Source organism: Arachis ipaensis, chromosome B09 (genome assembly GCF_000816755.2).
Source record: "Arachis ipaensis cultivar K30076 chromosome B09, Araip1.1, whole genome shotgun sequence".
NCBI lineage: Eukaryota > Viridiplantae > Streptophyta > Magnoliopsida > Fabales > Fabaceae > Arachis > Arachis ipaensis.
Window position 1 is genome coordinate 46,490,308 of NC_029793.2, and position 23,595 is coordinate 46,513,902.

The 23,595-nt window shown below is 38.6% G+C and overlaps 2 long non-coding RNA genes and 1 pseudogene across 2 annotated transcripts; 1 reads left to right on the forward strand and 2 right to left on the reverse strand.

Annotated features, from left to right (window-relative positions):
- LOC110266614 lies at window positions 2,341–2,875 on the reverse strand. Its single transcript, XR_002354056.1, has 2 exons — window positions 2,781–2,875; window positions 2,341–2,642 (listed from the first exon to the last, which is right to left on the reverse strand). It is a non-coding gene; the product is annotated as an uncharacterized LOC110266614 (long non-coding RNA).
- On the reverse strand, window positions 3,320–5,208 carry LOC107615481 (annotated as a pseudogene).
- LOC110266714 lies at window positions 5,800–19,738 on the forward strand. The gene is made up of 3 exons (XR_002354214.1): window positions 5,800–5,980; window positions 8,332–8,335; window positions 19,694–19,738. It is a non-coding gene; the product is annotated as an uncharacterized LOC110266714 (long non-coding RNA).

Genomic DNA, 23,595 nt, shown 5'->3' on the forward strand with positions numbered 1-23,595 from the left:
CCTAACCATGTACCTGTGGCGTGAAGGTGTCAAGTGAAAAGCTTGAGACTGAGCGGTTAAAGTCATGATCCAAAGCAAAAAGAGTGTGATTAAGAACTCTAGACAACTCTATCTGCGGATTCTAGAAAAGCTGAATTACAATCCAAAAGGGTTCACCCAGTTAAAGTGTCTGTGGCATTTATGTATCCAGTGGTAATACTGGAAAACAAAGTGCTTAAGGTCACGGCCAAGACTTTGAAAGTTGTATTCAAGAATAAAAAAGAACTGAACTAGGAGAATCAATAATATCATCTGGATTCTAAGTTCCAAAAGATGCCAACCATTCCGAGTTTCAACAGATAGTGAGATACCAAAACTATTCAGAAGCAAAAAGCTACTAAATCTCGCTCATCTAATTGAAACTGAGCTTCATTGAAAACTCAAAGATTTATTGTATCTTACTCTTCTTTTTATCCTACTGTGTTTTTAGTTCTTGGGGACAAGCAACAATTTAAGTTTGGTGTTGTGATGAGCGGAGATTTTATACGCTTTTTGGCATCATTTTAAGTTTGGAGCAAAAGTCTGATTCAGAGACAGAGAAAGCACTGCAGATGCTGTCTGGATCTGACCTCCTTGCACTCGGAACTTTGCTTTATATTGGAAGGCCCAAAACTGTCGTTCAATGCCAGTGTCCTGCCCCCTTTCAGGCATCCAGCGTCCAAGGAGAAGAGACCAGCGTCCAAGGAGAAGAGACCAGCGTCCAAACGCCCAAAGAGGACCTCCTAGCCAGCGTTCAACGCCCTAGAGGCTTCATAGCATGTGGATCTCATTAAAGCTCATCCCAAACACTTACCAAGTGGGCCCCAGAAGTAGATTTTAGCACTAAAAAGATTGTTTTACCCTTATTAGTCATTAGTTTAGTATTTAAAGTAGAAGATCACTCTTTGTTAGGGATCTTCGGCCACTTTACACATTATTTTCGTTTTCACCATTGTATTTTCCCATCAGTATGAGTTTCTAAACCTCCTAGGTTGAGGGGAGGAGCCTGCTAAGTCTTCTGAATTAATAAAAGTATTAATGTTTCTCTTCAATCCGTGTTTGATCCAATTCTAAGATGTATATTCGTTCTTCATCAATATGAATGCGTTGAACTGGCATAAGGTTATCAGATTCTACATGGATTCAGAGTGCATCTTTGATCGGACAATGATGAACCACCAGCTTGATTATACATCTCTCAGACGGCTAATCCACGACTTTGTTGGGGACTTCTCGAGACACCAGTTAACCGAAGTACGGGGAGATTAGAGTCTCTATGGTAGAGGCTAGAACCCAAAGGTGCAGCATTCTCTGATCCGGAAGATCCGACCTTGTCTGTGACATTTTGAGTAGGATCATTAAGGAGAATGGACTGTAGGAGCTTCACCCTCAATCAGAATAGATCCACACTAACCCTGGGGTTCAGATCTGGAGGAGTATTGGTGGCTGCTCAAACTAGCATCAATCACATACATCTTGCCATAGAAGAAATCATTCACAATTGAAGAAGACAGTAAGACCAGAGTTAATCTAGAAGGACAAACCAACTCCAAGCCTCATCCATCTAAGTTTTAAGATCATCATTCCAAATAATCAAACTGCATTTAAAAAAAATCCAACAACTTCTTGATCCACTTAATTAAGACCTGCAAGATAATCATAGCTTGCTTCAAACCACAATCCTCGTGGGATCAACCCTGACTCACTCAGGTATTACTTGGACGACCCATTGCACTTGCTGGTACAGTTGTACGAAATATGGGGATTCGTGCACCAAACGTCAGAGTATTTTTTACTCCCACTACAAGGTTTTTAGTTATTTGTGACAGTTTTTTCTTATTTGTGGAGGTTTATAACCCCCACTAAATGATTTGTGGAGGTTTCTAAAACCTCCAAAATTTGAGGTGCCATGAGGTCTTTTGTGGAGATTTTTAAAAACCTCCACAATCTATTCAGTAGAGTTTTTGTGGGTGTTTAGTGGAGGTTTCATATTGGACTTTTGTGACAGTTTTAAATTACGTTTGTGGCAATTTAAAACTCCCATAAATTAATTTTTTAATTTAAAAAAAATTAACTATTTTGTGAGATTTTCAAACCTCTACAAACCCTGTAATTATTTATTTATTTTTAATTTCAAATTATTCATTAATCTCATCTCATTTACATATTCTCAAATAAAAAAAAAAAAGAAGCAGCAGCAAGCTTGAAGTCCTAACCCTGGCTATTGTCAATTGTTTTCAAATATGAGACTAATTGCTACTTGTTATTTCCCACATTTAGTTTTTCACTAATCATTTCATCTATGAAGCATTCTCTCAATTGTCCAGAAACTAGAAATAACTCTAATTGCAAGCTTAGTAGAAAGAAAAAGCATACACCAGCTAACAGCTTCTGCAACTTATCTTGAAGCACTTCCTATTATATGAAAAATAAACTACATGCCAATATATATTCCTTATTCCATAATCCATACTGCTAAACATGTAAGAACTATCATAGAACAACAATTGCATTTAGAATAATAAAAACAACAAAAATGCACACCTCATCTTTGTGTCCCTTGTCATGAATCCGAGATCCTGTACCAAAACTCTTCCCCTCATTGCAAGCAGATTCTTCTCTCACTTTTCAAAAAATTAAGAGCAGAGTACACATTAAAATAAGAGGTCATATGTTCATAATGGTAAATATCAATGCAACAAATAAAAAAAATAAAAGCCATAATAGTATCATTAAAAAACAGAAACAAAAGAATTAATTACCTTCAGAGAGAAACAAAGTAGATAGCCAATTTTGAGAGACCACAACATCCTGGTTTACACACAACAAAATTAGAACCTTGATAAAAAGCAAAATTAAGAGTTAAGGCTTACTTTGGTCTGGTGTTAATGAGTTCAAATAGTTCCTATGAAAAAAAATATTAGTCAACTTCATCCCTTGATCATTTTGACTCATTTAGGAAATTTGTGCAGAAAGTGAATAATTAAGGACAAGCTAACCGGCATAGCATGATGGTAGAATAGATAGTACTGTATAAAAGAGTGGTAGAGAGTAATCATGATATACACCTATAGCAGTGTGTAATATATATTCTCTTTCAGAAACAAATAACAATCATATCATGCATGCATGCCACACATGCTAATAATCTTCATTATTTTATTCTCTTATATATGCTATTTTTTTCCTATAAATTAGTCTTGGTACTTTGGCCTTCATATTATGACCACATGTTGTTATATGAAAAATGCACAAATTATAAAGGTTAATTTATACATGTTTGTAGAAGTTTTTGAAGCTTGAAGTTTAATTGATGTCTTAGGTTTACCTGTAGTGTAGGACAGCCTTCCACTAGTTAGAAATCTGGATATATTCATGATATTGAAGCTCAATAAGAGTGGCAATACAGTAAAATTTGAGACTCACATGCTCAGTGAGGGCTAGATTTACCTCAAAGAATGATCGGATCGTTCCTATGTCCTCCCAGTAATCATTGAAGAGATAAGCCTACATGCAAGTATTTGTTATGAAAGTTCATGGGGGTGAACATAGGCTTTCTACTAGATCCAAACGCAAGATTCTCATAAATAATTCATGGTTATATATATGTGGATTGCATGGGTGGATTAAAATCTAGTGCACTAAAAATGAAAGATAAATATCACACCACATGTAATATCATATGTGAATTATTCCTTTACCTTCATGTAAAATTCTCTAGCTGAGGTATGGATGACCTCTGATCCAAAGTCATTTGCAGTTGGAAATCGCCATCTATATTTAATAAATTTGTAGCACTTAGCAAAACAATATTTGCAATAGGATGAGTCAGTTCATTTTCAGTTAATATTATTTTATTTGAATGCTTTCTGAAAAGCCTCACATGTTGTTATAGTTCAGTACCTTAATAGATTCAGAAGTATCTCCTTCTTGAATACATACACACCCATAGAAGCAATGTATGGTTTCTTTACAGCCCCTTCCTTTGAAAGCCCAAGAACAGTTGTATCTACTTACTATATATATTATGAAGCAGTATTAATTGTAATCCTTATTCTTGAAACTCCTAATATGTAAGAAGCAGCACAAACATGAGTTATTATCATTGCTTTTAGGTCTTCTCCTTTGGACTTTTCACTAAATCTGAGAATCTTGCCTTTATCATCTATCTTCATTAGACCAAAATTAGAGGCATGGCTATCACATATGAAGAGAGTTTTAAACAATAATATGTGACAAACATTGTTGAATCATTTATTCATTTAAACTGATAAAAGAGCTAGTTTCTCATTCAGAGAAAGATGACAAAGTGATTTCAAGATATACATCATGTGATTATGTATACTAGAAACAGATTGGAAAACCATTAACCCAACCTACCTGTCATCCATGGGGAGACAAGAAAGAATAATATTTGCACCACTCTCGCGATGATTCTGGATATGAAGATGAGTCAAAACATGTCAAATTTGAATGCACAACAGTATTGAAGGAGGAAAGGAAGAAATATTGATTGGACGAAACGGTGCCTTACTTGAACAAAGTCCATATAGTCCATTTGGTAGAGATGATCCCTAGAAAGAATCAGGACATCCTCAATATCCTTGCTTCTAGGATCCTACAGCATCATAGTTAAACAACACAACTTGGATTAAAGAGTTCAAGTGTAGATTATGTAACTACTCTAATTTCTATAAAATTATTATACCTCAAAGAGCCAGTGGAACTGCCTCACGGCATCAGCAGTACCCTGAAACCATCTTTTACCTGCCTCCCCTGGAGTTTGAGTGGCAGCAAGAACCTGAAAAAATAAATACAAGCATTCTTAGTCTTGAGTAATCACAAGTATAGTTATTCAACACAGAATCCATGCCAAGTATACCTCAACATAGCCATCTCCAAAGGTAGCACTAGTGCTAGAGTTGTAAGCACGTGCAATATGCCTGTTGAGTGAAGCTGAGTTGAACTGAGTGAGAATGTAGACCTTGTTAACTAAATCTATATCAAATCCTTTGCCTTGACCTGAAAAATTTACAGAAGAGAAGAGTACATTAGAATATAAGAAGAAGGATTTGTGTATAATTTTGCCAAAACTATATCATCAAATTATCACAAAATCTAATATCTTTGAAAAAATTTGAAGAATTGAAGAAATCAAAGAACGAGAAAAAACTAGGAACAAATCCTCATTGTAATGACTCCACACAACATAAAATCAGTTCCACGAGATCTGATAGTTTTGAACGTAGCTTCAATCGAAACTTAAAGAGACTCGCTAGCTCGCCTTCTTGATCTCCTCATCTAGCTCGCCTTCTTCAATCACTAGCTTCAATCGTAGAAATTTTTTTAGTATTGATCGGGCTGTGGGGGTTATTGTTAATGATTTAGGGAGGTTTTATAAATTGTCACCATTAAAATATATTATGGAGGTTTATAATAACTCCCACTAAAAAACTTCCACAAACAAGCAACAATTTTGTAGTGTCCGACGAATTGGAATTTTCACCGATCAAAGAAAAAAGATCAGCAACACCGAACAAATAGTGCACTTAAGAAGTTAGGACTATACCTTGTAACACCCTAACTATCAAATGTCACGCTTCTAGTTGTGCCACTCTGATAGCTCGGGTATTACAACGACTCTTATAATATGTAATACTAAAATATGAGCCTGTTTAAAACTTAGACTGAATTTTTTGAAAATATACGTTCATACTTACAATATAAATTACAATACTCACAGGAAATACACACAGACACACACAGACACACACACACACACACACACATATACATATTAATTTACAAGCATCTCATATCAAAGTCCCATCCCTCTTACAAAACTTGCAAAGTTAAAAGCGAGGAAAACATAAATACTAAAACAATACAGAAATATCGTCTAACAGAAAAGAAATAAGCTCTTCTGAACTTCGTCATCCGTAACCTGAAAAAGAAAAGACCTGTAGGGGAGTGAGAACATCATCCTCGGAAGGGTTCTCACTATAGGGTTGTAAAATTACTATAATAGGATACGTGAGATAAAATTGTTACAGTGATTAATAACCGCCTTATGCATCTTTACAAAAGCAAAGGTTTACTATAAAGAAAAATCTGAAATCTTTTCTGAAAGATGGAACTGTTCATTTCTTAAAAATTCAAAAGCCTATCAAAAGATTTATCTATGCTGAACCAGATTAGTTTTTCATACTTTTCTAAACCAGAAACATCAACCAAACATGGCCTTCGGCCCAGCTCATGATCAACCACGACCCTAGGCCCAAACAGTCCAAATAACAACCAATCACCACGGTCCAACAGAATCTCAGTCGCAAACACAAGTAGAAAGGTTCAAGCACAAACAAACAATTACTTCAAGTAGAATAATTAGCAGTTAACTACAATTAATCACAAAGGCAAACTAAGTATAATATGCACACTCAAACAATATCACATAGATGCATATGATGAATGCCTGTCCTAGTGGCTGATGAGTCTCATCTGTCAGTTATAAAGCCAACCCGACAAGTCCTGGTAGCTAACCATTGGACTGTCCCTCTATCGTTGATAAACCATTATTTCATGGTTTATCTTGTGCTCATTTGAGTGGTTTTTATCAAGTCTTTACCCACTTATTCATATGATTTGAATGATTTTACAAATTCCTTCCTAGTTTTGTTCTATGGTTGAAAACTTGCTTCCTTGAAATCTTTAATTTGTGTATTTTAATTCTCCTTTATACCATTCGATGCCGTGATCCGTGTGTTAAGTATTCTAGGCTTTATAGGGCAAGAATGGCTTAGAAAATGGAGAGGAAGCTTGCAAAAATGGAAGGAACACAAGAAACTAAGGAGATAACCAGCGAGCATCGACGCGCACGCATGGCTCACGCGCGCGCGTGATATGGAGAAATTTGCAGCGACGCGTGCGCATGCCTAACGCGTACGCGTGAATTGGAGTTTGCACAAAGACGCGTGCACATAGATGACGCGTACGCGTGACACACCAAGACGACTAGCGATGCGCACACGTGACCTACCTGTACGCGTGACATGCGCGGTCTGCAGAAAATTCAGAAAATACTGGGGGCGATTTCGGGCCGAGTTTTGACCCAGTTTCGGCCCAAAAACACAGACTAGAGCCAGGAAACATGTAGAAACTCAACAATTATTCTCATTAGCATAGTTTTTAGTTTTAGATCTGAATCTAGAGAGAATTACTCTTCCTCTATGTTTTTTTTACATTCATAGTTTTATAGTTTTATGCTTTTGCTTTTAGATATTGAGAAGAGTCATCACCTCCGTTGAAGTTACTAATCTAGTTTGTTTTCTTACTCCCTATTTATTATTCCATATTCTTAATTCTTTTTTAGAGTTACAATTGGATTGTTTCTAGATTTATTGATACAGAGAATTACTTTTTCCTTTAATTAATTTTCAATCCCTATTTTATTTAATTTATCATGTCTTCTTCTTATATTTTTATGAGCGTTATATTCATGTCAATGGAGTAGATTCCCTACTTGACATGGGGGGTTGATTAAGAGGAGACACTTGAGTTGGAATGCTCAAGTGATTAGTTAAATTGGAAGTTGTTGGCTAATTCTGTATTTACTAACACTAGACCTTTCCAAGGGAGAGGACTAGGATTTGCGAATAAGAGTTAGCTCAATCGCTTGACTTTCCTTTATTTAGTAAGGGTTAACTAAGTGAAAATAACAACCTCTTTATACTACACTTGAGAGAATTCCAACAAGGATAGAACTTCCAATTAATCATTCCCCCAGTCAAGGCTTTTTATTTCTAAATATATAAATCTCTGTTAATTTTCATTGCTTTAATTTACAACTATTTATTTGCCCATTGCCCAAACTCAAAATTCCCCAGAAAACTCCTGATTAATAAGATAGCACCCTTTTTGTCAACTCGTTGGGAGACGACTTGGGACTCATACTCCCAGTATTTTTATTCTAATTTTTGTGAAAACCTTTCTAAATTTATGAGCGGATTTTTGCTGGTTAATAACTATACTCACAACGCATTTCTATATTGATTTCTTAATTGGTTGACTTCCGCCTAAACATCAGTTTTTGGTGCCGTTGCCGGGGAGTTGCAATTGTGTGCTAAATTATTAATTGGTGTAAATATTTTTATTTTATTTATTTGTGCATTTTATTTTCTTTTATTACCATGAGCTATATGTTTCTCTCATTGAATGACGCGTTCACTGCCTGATCTGAGCTTAGCCACATTTGATCCTAAAATTGAAAGAACTATTTCACGTATAAGGCGAGCTCGGCGTCGGTTAGCCTCTGAGGGTGGTGAAGTGATTGTTGTCGATTCACCAGTCTCATCTGAGGGCAAATCTGAACCGCCATCTGAGGGAGAAACAAGCTCCTCTACTACTGATTCAGTTGATTCACGTGCAGATAATATGGCAGCACCTAGGAGGATCACTCTCCAGGAAGCTGGAGCCCTAGATCAAGTGCATCATCCAACTCTGGCTGCAGATTTTGAACTGAAAACTGCAACTAATCAATTTGATGCCCAAGTTTCATGGCTTACCTACTCAGGAGCCTATCAAGTACCTCGGGGTTTTTCAGACAGCCTGTTCTACTATTAGGCGTCATGGTGCAAATGAAACTTCTATTCTGTTAACCACCTTCCCATTTTCTCTTGAGGGAAAGGTGAGAGAGTGGTACTACTCCCAACCTAAAGCAACTGTTACCAACTGGGAGATGCTCAGGAGAGAGTTCTTGGAAAAATACTTTCCAGCTGAAGTTACAGATAGACTGAGAAAAGAGATCTCATGCATCATTCATGGTGAATCTGAAACTCTCTATGAGTACTGGGAGAATTTCAAGAATCTTCTGGACGCATGCCCCCACCACATGATTGACAAGCTGGTGTTGATCAGTTACTTCACTCAAGGCATGAAGCCTAGGGATAAAACTACACTGGATGGTGCCAGTAATGGTTCCCTAAAAAAGTATAAGACCGCAGATGAAGCATGGCAACTGATCAGCGACTTAGCTGAGTCCACTCGGAATCACAGGCACAGGAACAGCCACTCAAAGGCTATTGCAGAGGTTTCCTCTAGCAGTGAGACTACTGCCGTCACACAAGCTATATGTGAAATGACCAACCTACTGAAGCAGATACAGTTGAATCAACAACAACAATAGCCTCCCCCACCACAACCAAGCCAACAGTTGGTCCCCGAAAGAGTATGTGGAATTGTTCTGATTATAGTCATTACACTGATGAATGCCCGCAGCTCCAACAAGAGGACAACACCGTAACAGCTACTCATAACTTCTATGACCGCCCGAACCAAGGATACAATCAACAAGGCGGCAACTACAACCAAGGTGGGAACTATAACCAAGGATGGCAGGACAACTCCAACTAGGGCTGGAGAGATAATTCCAACCATGGCTGGAGGGACAACTATAACAGAGGAGGCAGAGACAACCAGGGAAATCAGAGGTGGAATAATAATAACAATCAGCAAAGCGGGAATCAATAGAACCATTCCTATCAATAGCAAAATCAGAACCAGCCTTACAGAGCACCTCACCTAAGGCAGTCCCAAGGACCTCAACACAACCAACAATAGGTCCCTCATATCACTTATCCTCCTTCCTCATCAAATGATGAGATGCTTCGTTCTCTTGCACAAGGACAAGACATGCAGACTACACTGAACTCAACTTTAAATGGTCTGAATGCCACTTTACAAGCTCTCGTCTCTCGGATAGATTCATTTTCTAATTCCACCAACCAGCCTTCAAGCTCTAGTGGAATTCCTTCTCAACCCTTACCTAACCCCAAGGGTGGCATCAATGTCATCACTTTGAGGTCGGAACCACACTGCAAGAGAGGAATCATGAGGAGCCAAGCTCACCAGAACACGCCCCAGTTGAAGACATAGTTGAAGTGGAAGATGTTGAAGAGGAAGAGGAAGTGCAAGACATGGTTGAAGGAGAAGTAGCTCAACAAAGGAATGGAGCACCAAAGGAAGCAGAAGCTGTAAGTGGTGCCATTCCTATCCCATTTCCACACCTTGCAAGGAAATCCAGAAAGCAGATGGAACTCGATCCCAAAATGGTAGAAATCTTCAAAAAGGTTGAGGTAACTGTTCTCCTTTTTGATGTTATTTAACAAGTACCTAAATATGCGAAGTTTCTAAAGGATTTGTACATACATAAAGATAAAATTAATGAATTAGAAACTATTCCTTTAGGTAGTTCTATATCGGCTTTAATGGGAGGTATACCTAAAAAATGTAGTGACCCAAGTCCATGCATGGTTAACTGTACCATTAGAGGTGTAATATTTTCTGACTGCATATGTGATTTAGGAGCGTGTGTTATATAATGCCATTGTCTATATATGATGCTTTGAGGCTCCCTCCCTTAAAGAGGTCGGCAGCTCGTTTTGTGTTAGCAGATAAAAGCATTATTAGAGTGGTTGGAATTGCTGAAGACGTGCTAGTGAGCATTAAGGGGCTCACATTTCTCATTGACTTCTATATCTTGGAAATGCCCCCTATTGACTCAGGAAGACCATCATCAATCCTGCTTGGAAGACCATTCCTGAAGACTTCGAAGTTCAAGCTGGATGCATTCTCAGGAACTTATTCCTTTGAGATAGATGGCAGAGCAGTGAGTTTCAGTTTAAATGAAGCTATGAAGCACCCTCTGAAAGATCATTCTATCTTCCAGTGCGACATCATTGATGAAACTGTAGCTGAAGTTTATCAAGAGGAAGTAGAAGAGAAGTACATGGAGCAAGGTCCAAGTGTGGGGACACCCTCTGAACACAGTGAGGACACTTTGCCATTATCATTAGCTCAAGATAATCCAGAGCCTAGCCATGAGTAAAAATTGGAATTAAAACCCCTTCCACCCCACCTCAAGTATGCTTACCTTGAGGATAATCAGCATCTCCCAGTTATCATTGCAAGGGAACTCACTTCCCAATAGGAGGAGCAGCTGCTTAATGTGCTGAGAAGATATAAGAAAGCAATTGGGTGGAGCTTAGCGGATATAGTAGGCATCAGCCCTCAAGTTTGTGAGCACAGAATATTCTTAGAAGAGGGAGCAAGACCTGTCCGTCAACCCCAAAGAAGATTGAATCCCACCATCTTAGAAGTTGTCAAGAAAGAAGTGACCAGGCTACTTGAAGCTGATATCATCTATCCCATCTCAGATAGCGAATGGGTTAGCCCAGTACAAGTGGTGCCCAAGAAGTCTAGAGTCACAACAGTGAAGAATGAGTATGGAGAGCTCCTGACAACTAGAGTGCAGAATTCATGGAGAGTTTGCATTGATTACAGGTGTCTCAACCAAGCTAATCGCAAGGATCATTATCCCTTGCCATTTATTGATCAGATGCTTGATCGCCTATCAGGTAAATCCCATTACTGCTTTTTAGATGGTTATACAGGCTATTTTCAAATTTATATAGCTCCTGAAGATCAGGAGAAGACTACTTTTGCATGTCCCTTTGGAAGGTATGCATATAAGAGGATGCCTTTTGGCTTATGTAATGCACCAGCTACTTTCCAAAGATGCATGATGAGTATCTTTTCAGATCTTATTGAAAGCTGTATGGAAGTTTTTATTGATGATTTTAACCTATATGGTGATTCCTTTAACCTTTGCTTGGATAATTTAGATAGAGTATTAGACAGGTGTGTTAGTTCAAACCTTGTATTGAATTTTGAAAAGTGTCATTTTATGGTAAAACAATGGATTGTTCTAGGACATGTTGTCTCTAATACTGGTATTTCTGTAGATCCAGCAAAGGTAGATATCATTTCTAGTTTACCTTACCCCTCCTCCGTGAGGGAAGTCTGTTCATTCCTTGGTCATGCAGGTTTTTACCGGAGATTTATTAAGGACTTCAGTAAGGTAGCATTGCCTTTATCCAGACTGCTACAGAAAGATGTTGAGTTCGAGCTGAGTGAAGATTGCATGCAAACATTTGATAAGCTGAAGATTGTCCTAACTCAAGCTCCGATTGTGAGAGGACCAAACTAGAGCCAACCTTTTGAGATTATGTGTGATGTCTCCAATCATGTAGTAGGAGCAGCGCTGGCTCAGCGCGAAGGTAAGGATCCTTTCATAATTGCTTATGCATCTAAGACCTTAGACGCTGCTCAGTCTAATTACACCACCACTGAAAAATAGCTTTTGGCTATTTTTTTGCTTTGGATAAATTCCGAGCCTATTTACTTGGTACTAAGGTGGTAGTGTACTCAGACCATGCAGCTCTAAAGTATTTATTAGCTAAAAAAGAGTCTAAACCAAGGCTAATACGTTGGATACTGTTGCTACAAGAATTTGATTTAGAAATTAAGGATAGGAGTGGTACCCAGAATTTAGTGGCAGACCACTTGAGTCACCTTGAGCACATTAAGGATGACTCCACTCCTATCAATGATGCTTTTCCATTTGATAGCTTGCATGCAGTATCTGAAGTAGTTCCTTGGTATGCACATGTAGCTAATTATCTAGTTAGCCATACTTTTCCTCCCAATTTTACTAAGCATTAGAGAGACAAGCTGAAAAGCGAGTCCAAATATTATATATGGGATGATCCATATTTATGGAGGTGTGGTGCTGACCAGGTAATTAGAAGGTGTGTGCCCCAATCAGAATTCCAGTTCATTTTAGAGGCCTGCCACTCTTCTGAGAGTGGAGGACATTTTAGTCCTCAAAGAACAGTTAGAAAAATTTTAGACTATGGATTCTGGTGGCCTACTCTTTTTAAAGATGCTGCTGCCTTTTGTACATCTTATTCCCCATGCCAAAGGTTTGGTAATATATCCAAGAGGGATGAGATGCCCCAACAGATTATGCTATTCTGTGAAATTTTTTATGTTTGGGGCATTGACTTCATGGGTCCATTTTCAAACTCTAGTGGTTACCTTTATATACTGTTAGCCGTAGATTATGTTTCTAAATGGGTGGAAGCAATTTCTACCCGTACTGATGATGCTAACACTGTTGTTCCCTTTGTTAGAAATCATATTATCTGTCGCTTTGGATTACCACGAGCAATTGTGAGTGATCAAGGCACTCACTTTTATAACAGGAGATTAGCAAGACTACTGAAGAAGCATGGGATAGTTTACAAAGTAGCAACAGCTTATCATCCCTAGACCAATGGACAAGCAGAAGTGTCTAACAGAGAGATTAAATGCATTTTGGAGAAGATAGTAAAGTCTCATAGGAAGGACTGGAGCACCAGACTTGTTGATGCGCTCTGGGCATATTGGACAGTGTACAAGACACCCATTGGGATGAGCCCCTTTCGCTTAGTGTACGGAAAGGCTTGCCACCTTCTAGTAGAGGTGGAACACAAAGCTTTCTGGGCTGTGAAGGAGTGCAACATGGGATTTGAGAAAGCTGGCACTGAAAGAAAGCTGCAACTGGCAGAACTAGAAACCCTTCGCCTCGAAGCTTATGACAATGCCATATTATACAAAGAGAAGGTGAAGGCTGTGCATGACAAGCATATTAAGAGAAGAGAGTTCAGACCTGGAGATCTGGTTCTCCTTTACAACTCCAGGCTGAGACTCATGCCAGAAAAGTTGAGATCCAGATGGGAAGGACCCTACAGAGTAGAGAAGGCAGAGCCATATGGAGTCTTCCACCTGAGTCATCCTTCAAGTCCTAATTTCATCAAGGTCAATGGACATTTCCTAAAGCTTTATCATGGTGAGAAGATGTAGGAACACAAAGAGCTAGAGGTCTTCCTCTTGGAGGACCCACCAACAGAAGCAAAATGAGCTTGAAGACCGTCCAACTTAAGGACGTAAAAGCAAAGTGCTAGGTGGGAGACAACTCACCATGGTATGATCGTTCTATTTCAGTCTTAGTTTTATTTTATCTTATTCTATTTTATTTTTCTTAGTGACTCTTCTCATAATTTCTGCATATTCATCTGCATGCTACATTCTGCATTCTGCATAAAAAAAAGAGAGAAAGCACACGACGTGCAAGCGTCGCTGACGCGTACGCGTCATATGTGCATGCGACAAAGGAGAAGAATGAATAGAGAGTTACGCGGGAGCATGGCTGGAGGCGTGCCTTAGGCACAAACATGCCCACGTGTACGCGTCCCTGACGCGTCCGCGTCACTTGAAAAATCAGCCATCCACGCGTGCGCGTCACCCACGCGCACGCGTGCCCCTGCAAATCGACGTAAATGGGTGTATGGCCAGAGAGTTATGATGGTTGGGGCTGGAATTGTGCTGGAAGCACAAGCTCTATCACGTGTACGCATCCCTGATGCACACGCGTCGTCTTTCCAAATCAGGCCATTCACGAGTGCGCGTCCCTCACGCGCACGCATCACCCTAAATTTTGGCAACGTGCGTATTGAAATAGAGAGTTGTGTGTGCGCGAGGCTGCTCTCGTGCCAATGGCACAATTCAGGTCACGTGTACGCGTCCCCCACGCGTACGCGTCGCTTGAAAATAACGCAATTCACGCGAACGCGTGATGCACGCGTCCGCGTCGTATGCGACGCACAGTTCTACTATATCTACACCGGAATTCTTATCTTTTCTTCCCCAATCCTATTTCTTTCTTCTCCCTTCTTAATTCTTTCTTTCTTTTCTTTCTTCCTTCTTACTTTTTACTTTCTTCTTTCCCTCTTCATCTTCTTCATCAAGGTTTTTTTCTTCTTCCCTTTTTACTTTTCAATTATTACTTTTATTTATGTTTTCTTCTTCTTTTTCTTTTTACTTTCATTACCTATGTTTTCTTTGTCTTTCTTTTTCTTTTTAAATTCTTTTAATTGGTGTTAGATATTTTTTTGGGTGATTGTTTTCCTCTATATTTTGCTTGTGAATATATTGAGGCATTGTTTGACAATTAATATTACTTCTTAGGGTTGCTTGCATGTTCAAATTTAATACTTTTAATAACATATTTACCATGCATGCTAAGTGTTTGTGAAAAAGCCCATATAGCATTATGCAATTTTAATTACCCTGTTCTTCTACTCTAATGCCTATTTTTCATACAACCCCTTTCAATATTTTATTGATTGAATATAATTGTCAATACAAACAGATTGTTAGTTTGAAACATTTGATAATCAAATTGGGCAATTAATGCTTGATCTATGCTACTCATGCCTTTGCCGGCATGCTAATAAACATCTTGCATCCACTTGCCATTATATGCACTTGCTATATTTTCAGTGATGAACTTATCACATGTAGTCGCGACCATGTGTTAACGTCATCCTTCTTTACCTTGGCATTAATTATCACTTGTACTGTGCTCTCCCTTGCTTTAACCTTGGCTTTACATGTTACTTTCCTTTTCCCTTTGCAGGATGGCCACCAAGAAGGGTAAAGAGAAAGCTGCTCCCAAGCCACCGGCAAAGAAAGGAACAAAAAGAGCACTAGCTGCGGAACCATCCTCAACAGCAGTCAAACAACCAATAAAGAGGATCAAGAGGATCATTAAGGTCAATGAAACAAAGAAAGCCTTTCCAGGAAGGGACACTGCGCGGTTCACTAACCGCTACTATGAGCAGATGTTTCCCATCCTGGCTGAGCGGAACTATAACAATGAGCATCTTCTCATCCTCCCAACGCACATTGTTGATTTTGTAGAGACTTGGATTGAGCGTAGACAATGGGATTCTTACGGAGACAGCCACGGCAGGTTAATCTCTCATGGGTAGTTGAATTCTACTCCAATTTTTACATGCCAACCCTGCAGTCTGTCTATGTCCGTCAGAAGCAAGTCCCCATAACTGAAGAGGCCATTCAGTGAGCTTTAGATCTCCCCCCTACTCCAGAAGGATTGGACGCATTCCAAGAAGCCTCATTCAAGCGCCAGACATACCAATTTTACTGGGACACCGTCCTCAGAGTTATAGCACAACCTGGCAGTAGATGGATCTATGGATACCATCGATCCCAACCTAAGGGCATATTGGCTTCAGCACTTACTTTGGAGGCTCGAGTATGGGCATAGATTATGTCCCACTACGTCTTTCTGAGCACTCACGAGTTCTCCTTCACTGCAGACATGGTTGTTCTCCTCTGGTGTATCCTTACAGACCAGCCCCTCAACTTACCAAGACACATCCGGCATGACATGGGACACGTACAGATTGCGGGTAACCTACCTTTCTCCGCCCTGGTTTCAGATCTAGTCTCAGCAGCTGGAGTCTCCTATAGAGCTGGAGACACCAAAGCCATGATTCCACAGGATGATCAGATTGTTCCTAATGGGAAGTACATCAGACCTCCAGCAGCAACTACTAGCCGGCTTGCAGAATCGGCCGGAGATATTCCTTCTCCTTCCACACCACAAGCACCTTTAACAAATCAACTGCTCCTTCAGATACTAGAGAGGTTGGACCGGCTTGACCGGCAAGCAAAATGAAGGGAGCACCGTAACAAGCGCCGATTTACATACCTCAAAGTGCTGATTGTTGGCAACCACCCACCTGAAGAAGACTCAGACACTCCGGACTCCACTTCATCTACTAGCACAGGGAGCCATGACAATCCCGACTATGGAGATACTGCTACCAGCCCCCCTTTGCTCCTGACTGATGGCACCGAGGACGGTGCAAAGCTTTAAGTGTGGGGAGGTCGGTCAGTACCTGACTTTCGGAGGTAATTTCTTTTTCTTAACACCAATAGTTTATTTTTTCTTTTGTTAGGATAGGATATATTGCATAGTAATAGATTTTTGGCATGCATGTTCTATGTGGTTGAAAAAAATAATAAGTTTCTTTTTAAGACCCTATTTTTGAAAATTTTCACTAATTTAAATTAAAACTTGTGTTAAAACTTGTTTGAAGATTGTAATTTGGAACATGAATTATAGCTAAGAACACACAACCTGTGAGATTTGAGCTTAATTACATGGTTACATTATTTAACCATAATATTTTATTCTTGTGTGTTTTCTTCTCTATGATTGTAATTTTTATTTTGTTCTATCATATATGTCCAATGTTTAATGTGTTTATATGCATGCATATGATTGAGGCCATTATTTGATTATTAGCTCATTTATCCCAAATAGCCTACCTTTCCATTTACCTTTGTTAGCCACTTTGAGCCTTTTAATCCCCATTTGTTCTATAATTTACCACATCACTAGCCTTAAACGGAAAAACAATTAAACACCCCAATTGAATCTTTGGTTAGCTTAAGATAGAGATTGTGTATCAACTAAGTGTGGGGAAACTGTGGGAATATGGGTTAATAAGGAATGTCTTATGTTTCTATTTCATTTAAATATTGAGAATTTGGGTACCTACTCATGTGAGACCAAAAAAATTAAAAATCCATGTGCATTGATAAGTTATGTTTTATTTTTTCTATTTCCTTAAAAAAAACCAAAAATATTGAATAAATAAATAAATAAGGGGACAAAATTATCCCAATTGTTAAATTAATGAAAAGATTAATGCATAGGTGATACAAATTAAAAGAAGAGTGGATGCATAAGTATGAAATGAAAAAGTGAGAACTTTGGGTAGCTAGGCAGGAATTTAAAAGTATATAGAGTGTATGTGTGTATAGATAAGAGCTTAGGCCATTCAAAGATTCAATTTATAGCTCACTTAGCCATATATATATACCCTCACCTTTACCTTAGTCCCATTACAACCTTGAAAAGACCTCATGATGTTTGTATTGGTAAATTAAATATTTGTTGATTGGTTAGGTGAAGAACAAAGTTTAGAAAGCATGACTAGAGAAGAGTAGAGTGATTACCCTATACACTTGAGTGATTAGAGTGCATATACACAATCAGTGAGGGTTCAATGCTTGATTCTATGTTCCCTGCTTTCATGAGCTGTCTTCTTACAAGTTTACTTGTCTTTACTGTATGATTTGAATTAGTGGAATTTGAATTATTTTTGTCTTGAAGAACTTATTTACTTTTAACCAAGTAGACCAAATCATCTTAGCATATAGTTGCATTCATACATAGGTTGCATTGCATTGCATGAGTCTTACTTTTCCCTACTCATTTATCTTATCTCCTTAAGCTAAGCATGAGGACATGCTAATGTTTAAGTGTGGGGAGTTTGATAAACCACTATTTCATGGTTTATCTTGTGCTCAGTTGAGTGGTTTTTATCAAGTCTTTACTCACTTATTCATATGATTTGAATGATTTTACAAATTCCTTCCTAATTTTATTCTATAGTTGAAAACTTGCTTCCTATAAATCTTTAATTTGTGTATTTTAATTATCCTTTATACCATTCGATGCCGTGATCCGTGTGTTAAGTGTTTCAGGCTTTATAGGGCAGGAATGGCTTAGAAAATGGAGAGGAAGCTTGCAAAAATCGAAGAAACACAAGAAACTAAGGAGATAACCAGCGAGCATCGACGCGCACGCATGGCTCACGCGCACGCGCGAAATGGAGAAATTTGCACCGACGCGTGCACATGTCTGACGCGTACGCGTGAATTGGAGTTTGCACAAAGACGCGTGCGCGTGGATGACGTGTACGTGTGACACGCCAAGACGACCAGCGACGCGCACGCGTGACCTACGCGTACGCGTGACATGCGCGATCTGCAGAAAATTCAGAAAATGTTGGGGGCAATTTCGGGCCGAGTTTTGACCCAGTTTTTGGCCCAAAAACACATACTAGAGCCAGAGAACGTGTAGAGACTCAACAGATATTCTCATTAGCATAGTTTTTAGTTTTAGATCTGAATCTAGAGAGAAATTACTCTTTCTCTAGGTTTTCTTTACATTCATAGTTTTATAGTTTTATGCTTTTGCTTTTGGATATTGAGAAGAGTCATCACCTCCGTTGAAGTTACTAATCTAGTTTGTTTTCTTACTCCCTATTTATTATTCCACATTTTTAATTCTTGTTTAGAGTTACAATTGGATTGTTTCTAGATTTATTGATACAGAGAATTACTTTTTCCTTTAATTAATTTTCAATCCCTATTTTATTTAATTTATCATGTCTTTTCTTATATTTTTATGAGCGTTATATTCATGTCAATGGAGTAGATTCCCTACTTGACATGGGGGTTGATTAAGAGGAGACACTTGAGTTGGAATGCTCAAGTGATTAGTTAAATTGGAAGTTGTTGGCTAATTCTGTATTTACTAACGCTAGACCTTCCCAAGGGAGAGGACTAGGATTTGCGAATAAGAGTTAGCTCAATCGCTTGACTTTTCTTTATTTATTAAGGGTCAACTAAGTGAAAATAACAACCTCTTTATACTACACTTAAGAGAATTCCAACAAGGATAGAACTTCCAATTAATCATTCCCCCAGTTAAGGCTTTTTATTTCTGAATATATAAATCTCTTTTAATTTTCATTGCTTTAATTTACAACTATTTATTTGCCCATTGCCCAAACTCAAAATTCCCTAGAAAACTCCTGATTAATAAGATAGCACCCTTTTTGTCAACTCATTGGGAGACGACCTGGGACTCATACTCCCAGTATTTTTATTCTAATTTTTGTGACAACCTTTCTAAATTGATGAGCGGATTTTTGCTGGTTAAGAACTATACCCGCAACGCATTTCTATATTGATTTCTTAATTGGTTGACTTCCGCCTAAACATCAATCGTGCATCCCCAACTCGAGTTATTCACAATCATAATCAAAATTCACATCCAACACCCTCACTGGAGTATATTCACGGGGGCGAGCTCATCTGGAACTTTCATAGTGTCCGGCCACACTTACGACATAGGGTCAGCAGAGTATCAAATATCCACCTGGAGCACGTGGTGGCTAGCCACTGCTTTCGCCCAAGGAAACTCGTATCTCAGATAGGTGAAGTGCAACAATCACAATATCAATAACTTATCATATATGCATTTATTCTCAGCCATAAATCAACATTCATCTCAGCCATCCGACTTAAATTCATGATTCATAGTTAGCCATTATTCATTATCATATACAGCCATTTCGGCTCATAACATAATAGCACTTCCACCATCCAACATCATAAAACTCATAAAATCATCATTTAAGCCATAAATCACTTTTCTCAAATCACTTTTCTTTGAAATTGAATTCAATTCATCCCAGTCTTAACTTCAATAATCCACATTTCTTAAATCACTTATAACTTATAAGCCATCTTTCTCAAAAGAAATTTCCTCTTTCAAAAGCCATATCTCCACAACATCCTTCTAAAATTTCCAGACGATTCAGCAGTTAGGCCAAATCAAAAATCTCTTTTGAAAGACCCAAAAATCAGTTATCCAAAAAAAATAGAGTTTGGTGATAGAAATTTCTCAGCAGAGTCTCAAGACTTTAGAGAAGGACAACATATCTCATTTTCTTAAAAATTTATTGGAACTCTTAAATTCATAGACTCTTGGTTTAAGTAAATAGAAATAGAATTTATTATAAAATCGAATCGTATAAAGTCACAAGTCCCAACCAATATAAAACCAATTCACTTGAAACAGAGCCAACCCATTTAAATCAAAACCACTTTCAGGTACTTTCTTAAAACCAATTCTCTGACTTCTTCTAAAATGTCACAAACTCAATTGTTCGATCAAAAATCCAATTTCCTTTAAAATCACTAAAAGCTCCTCTGAACGAAATTCCTAAATCTAACAAAAAGCATAAGCCCTTTTTATATTTAAAATCAATATTAGAACATAATGCTTTTCTTCAGTGATTCAAAATGGTAAAGTAATTCCTTCCTAATAATTCGAACTCAAGACATATAGTTTTTCTTAAATAAATTAAACTCGAACACATAACTATTTTCTTAAGAACTCAAATAATACAATTTCTCAAATCCAAGCCTTTCTAAATAATTTTTCAAATGGAGTCTATGATTTTTATAGAAATTTCGGCAGCACCTCCCCTAAAACTTGGACTTTGCCACCTCTTCGGGTCCCAACCAAACCATTCCACGATCCTTTTCAACAGTCCAAAGCCCAAATCAGTTCAAAAACAAGCTAAATCCAATAGTCATCTCATTTTCATATCTCAAGAAAACCATTTCAAGATCAAATCATTATCAACCGATTAAACTCATTTCCAAAACTTTAAAGAAACAGTTCAACATCAATCTATTTATCAAAACCAAACAATAATCCAATCAAACATATAATTATATTCATCTAAGCCAGCCAGGCAATACATAAGACTTATATAATCACTAAAAAGTATATAATTCTCACATCAGTATCCATTTATAACAATCCCAAAATATAAAATGGCTCTTTAGAAAAACCCTACCTCAAAGTCGACCCTTTTAAAGTTAACGCGTCAAGAGTCCTCTTTCTATTTCTAACTCGCGGCAGCAACCTCAATGATTCCAAGCAATATCAACAGCGATAATCAAGGTTCACAGCAACGACGACTTATCTGACGTAAAGTGAGATTAAAGCGAAATGGATATTAAATGAAATTAGAACATAATTGCTAATAGAGCATCACGGTAACAAGGAACGAAACCAATTAGTCTCACCACGAGAAACGAGACGAGACAACATCGCAGCAGTTTTCATTTTAATCATAACATTTCCGAAACTCAACCCTGAGATATGAACATCGCAAAATTCTTAATAACTTATAGCTGAATACTAGCGATAAGGATTTCAAGGCTAGAATGACTCACTGTGGCTAAAGAGGAATGAGACAATAGAGTGACAGCAGCTCCGGCTCCTACCACGAGTGACGGCAGCGGCCCAAATCTCTGATAATAGCAGCTGTACAACCATGCAGTGTCAATAATCTTCCCGGAATTAAAAGACCAGTAACCAAACTCAAAACTCTTACCGGCGGTGGAACTCGGCCGTGGTAGTGGCATTTCCCAACGCCAAAGGTGCAGTGGCCGGCAACAGCAGCGGCTTCTGATCACAACACAACAACCTAGTGCGATGAGGATCATTTCTTCTTCTTCTCTGTGTGTGTTCCGCGATATTGGTGACGGTAGCATCCAGTGAACCCTCCTTCTCCAGCGGCGGGGCCGAAGATCAAAGACGGCGATGCGAGCTCAGGCTCCATGGACAGGACGGTGGTGATGGCAGCCCTGGCCTCTAACCTCCATCGCGTCTCTCTCTCGGCACCTCTCTCTCACCTATGTTGTAATTCGCAGCGGAGGCCTCCCCTCATCCTCGCGACGGCGGTGCGACAGTCCCGAGCAGCGCGACACCAGCGAGCTAGGCGGCTCCTTCCTCCCCTGCGCGCACGCTCTCTCCTCCGTTTCGTGGCAATGGTTCGAGGCTTCCTCTCCTTCAACGACAAAACGACGGCGCGGCGGCACTGATACCCATTGGCGCCGTCCCCCTTCTCTTCTCCTCCTTCTCTTCGCAACATTTTCCCCCTCCCTTTCCTTCTGTTTCTTCCGTGTAGGTGTGCGAGCATAGTTGGGAAAGGGGGCTGTAGCTACTGGGTTTGGGGAAATGGGTAGTTAGGTTAGGGTTTCAGGGTTAGGGTTTTTCCCAATTTGGGAATTAGGGTTGTAATTTTAATTAAATTAGGAGATAGAGTATTTCATTAAAAATCTAATTTAATCCCTTTAAATTACTTTAAAACATTAATTAAATTATCAATTTGCTAATTAACTCTCAATCAAGTATTCTGATTTAAAATATAAGATAATATAATTAATTATAAAAATTAAAGTATTAAATTTCAAAACCTCAATTATTTAAGCTAAATAGTATAAAATTCTTTTTCTTTTACAACTACTATCTTACATCTGTATCAGGCCAAACCACCCACTAGCACGATATTGTCCGCTTTGGCACACAAGGCCCAACCGATGTGGGACCTTACAATCCACCCCCCTACAGGAGCCCAGCGCCCTCGCTGGCACATCGATCCGGGCTCCGACTCTAATACCATCTGTAACAGTCCAGACCACTCACTAGCACGATATTATTCGCTTTGGCACACAAGGCCTCACGGTTTCGCCTTTGATGATAGGGATGATAGCCGAAACCCCTCACACTCACTCGTCAAAACGCGTCATGCTAGGGAGAGGTATCCACATCCTTATAAGGCATGTTTTGTTCCCCTCCCCAATCGATGTGGGACCTTACATACCTCGATTGAATTACTAGTCTACATACACAGAACATATACAATATCCTATAATAATTAACAAGAAAATTATATATACCATAAATATACAAATATGCTCATTGATTCGAATAATAAATATAAAAATATGCACTATCTCTCAATTTTATAATAACCATTTCTTTTTTTTTAAATTCACACGCACATATATATGTATACTCAATGCTAACTTTCTTCGTTCACTACAAGAAACATTGTTAAAATCGACGGCAAAATCGACGGCTAAGCTGTCGATAATATTAAAAATTGATGGCAAAATGGACGGCGGAGGTGGTCTCTATTAAGCTTGTCGATTTTTCAGAATTCGAATGAAATCGACGGCTTGCCTAGCCGTCGATAATAATTTAATAAAATCGACATCATTTTCATCTATCATATGAGTTTGAAATTTTTAGCTTCTTACTAAAATCGACAACGTTGCCGTCGATATTATTATATAAAATCGACGCAATTTTTGTCGATATTTGATTCA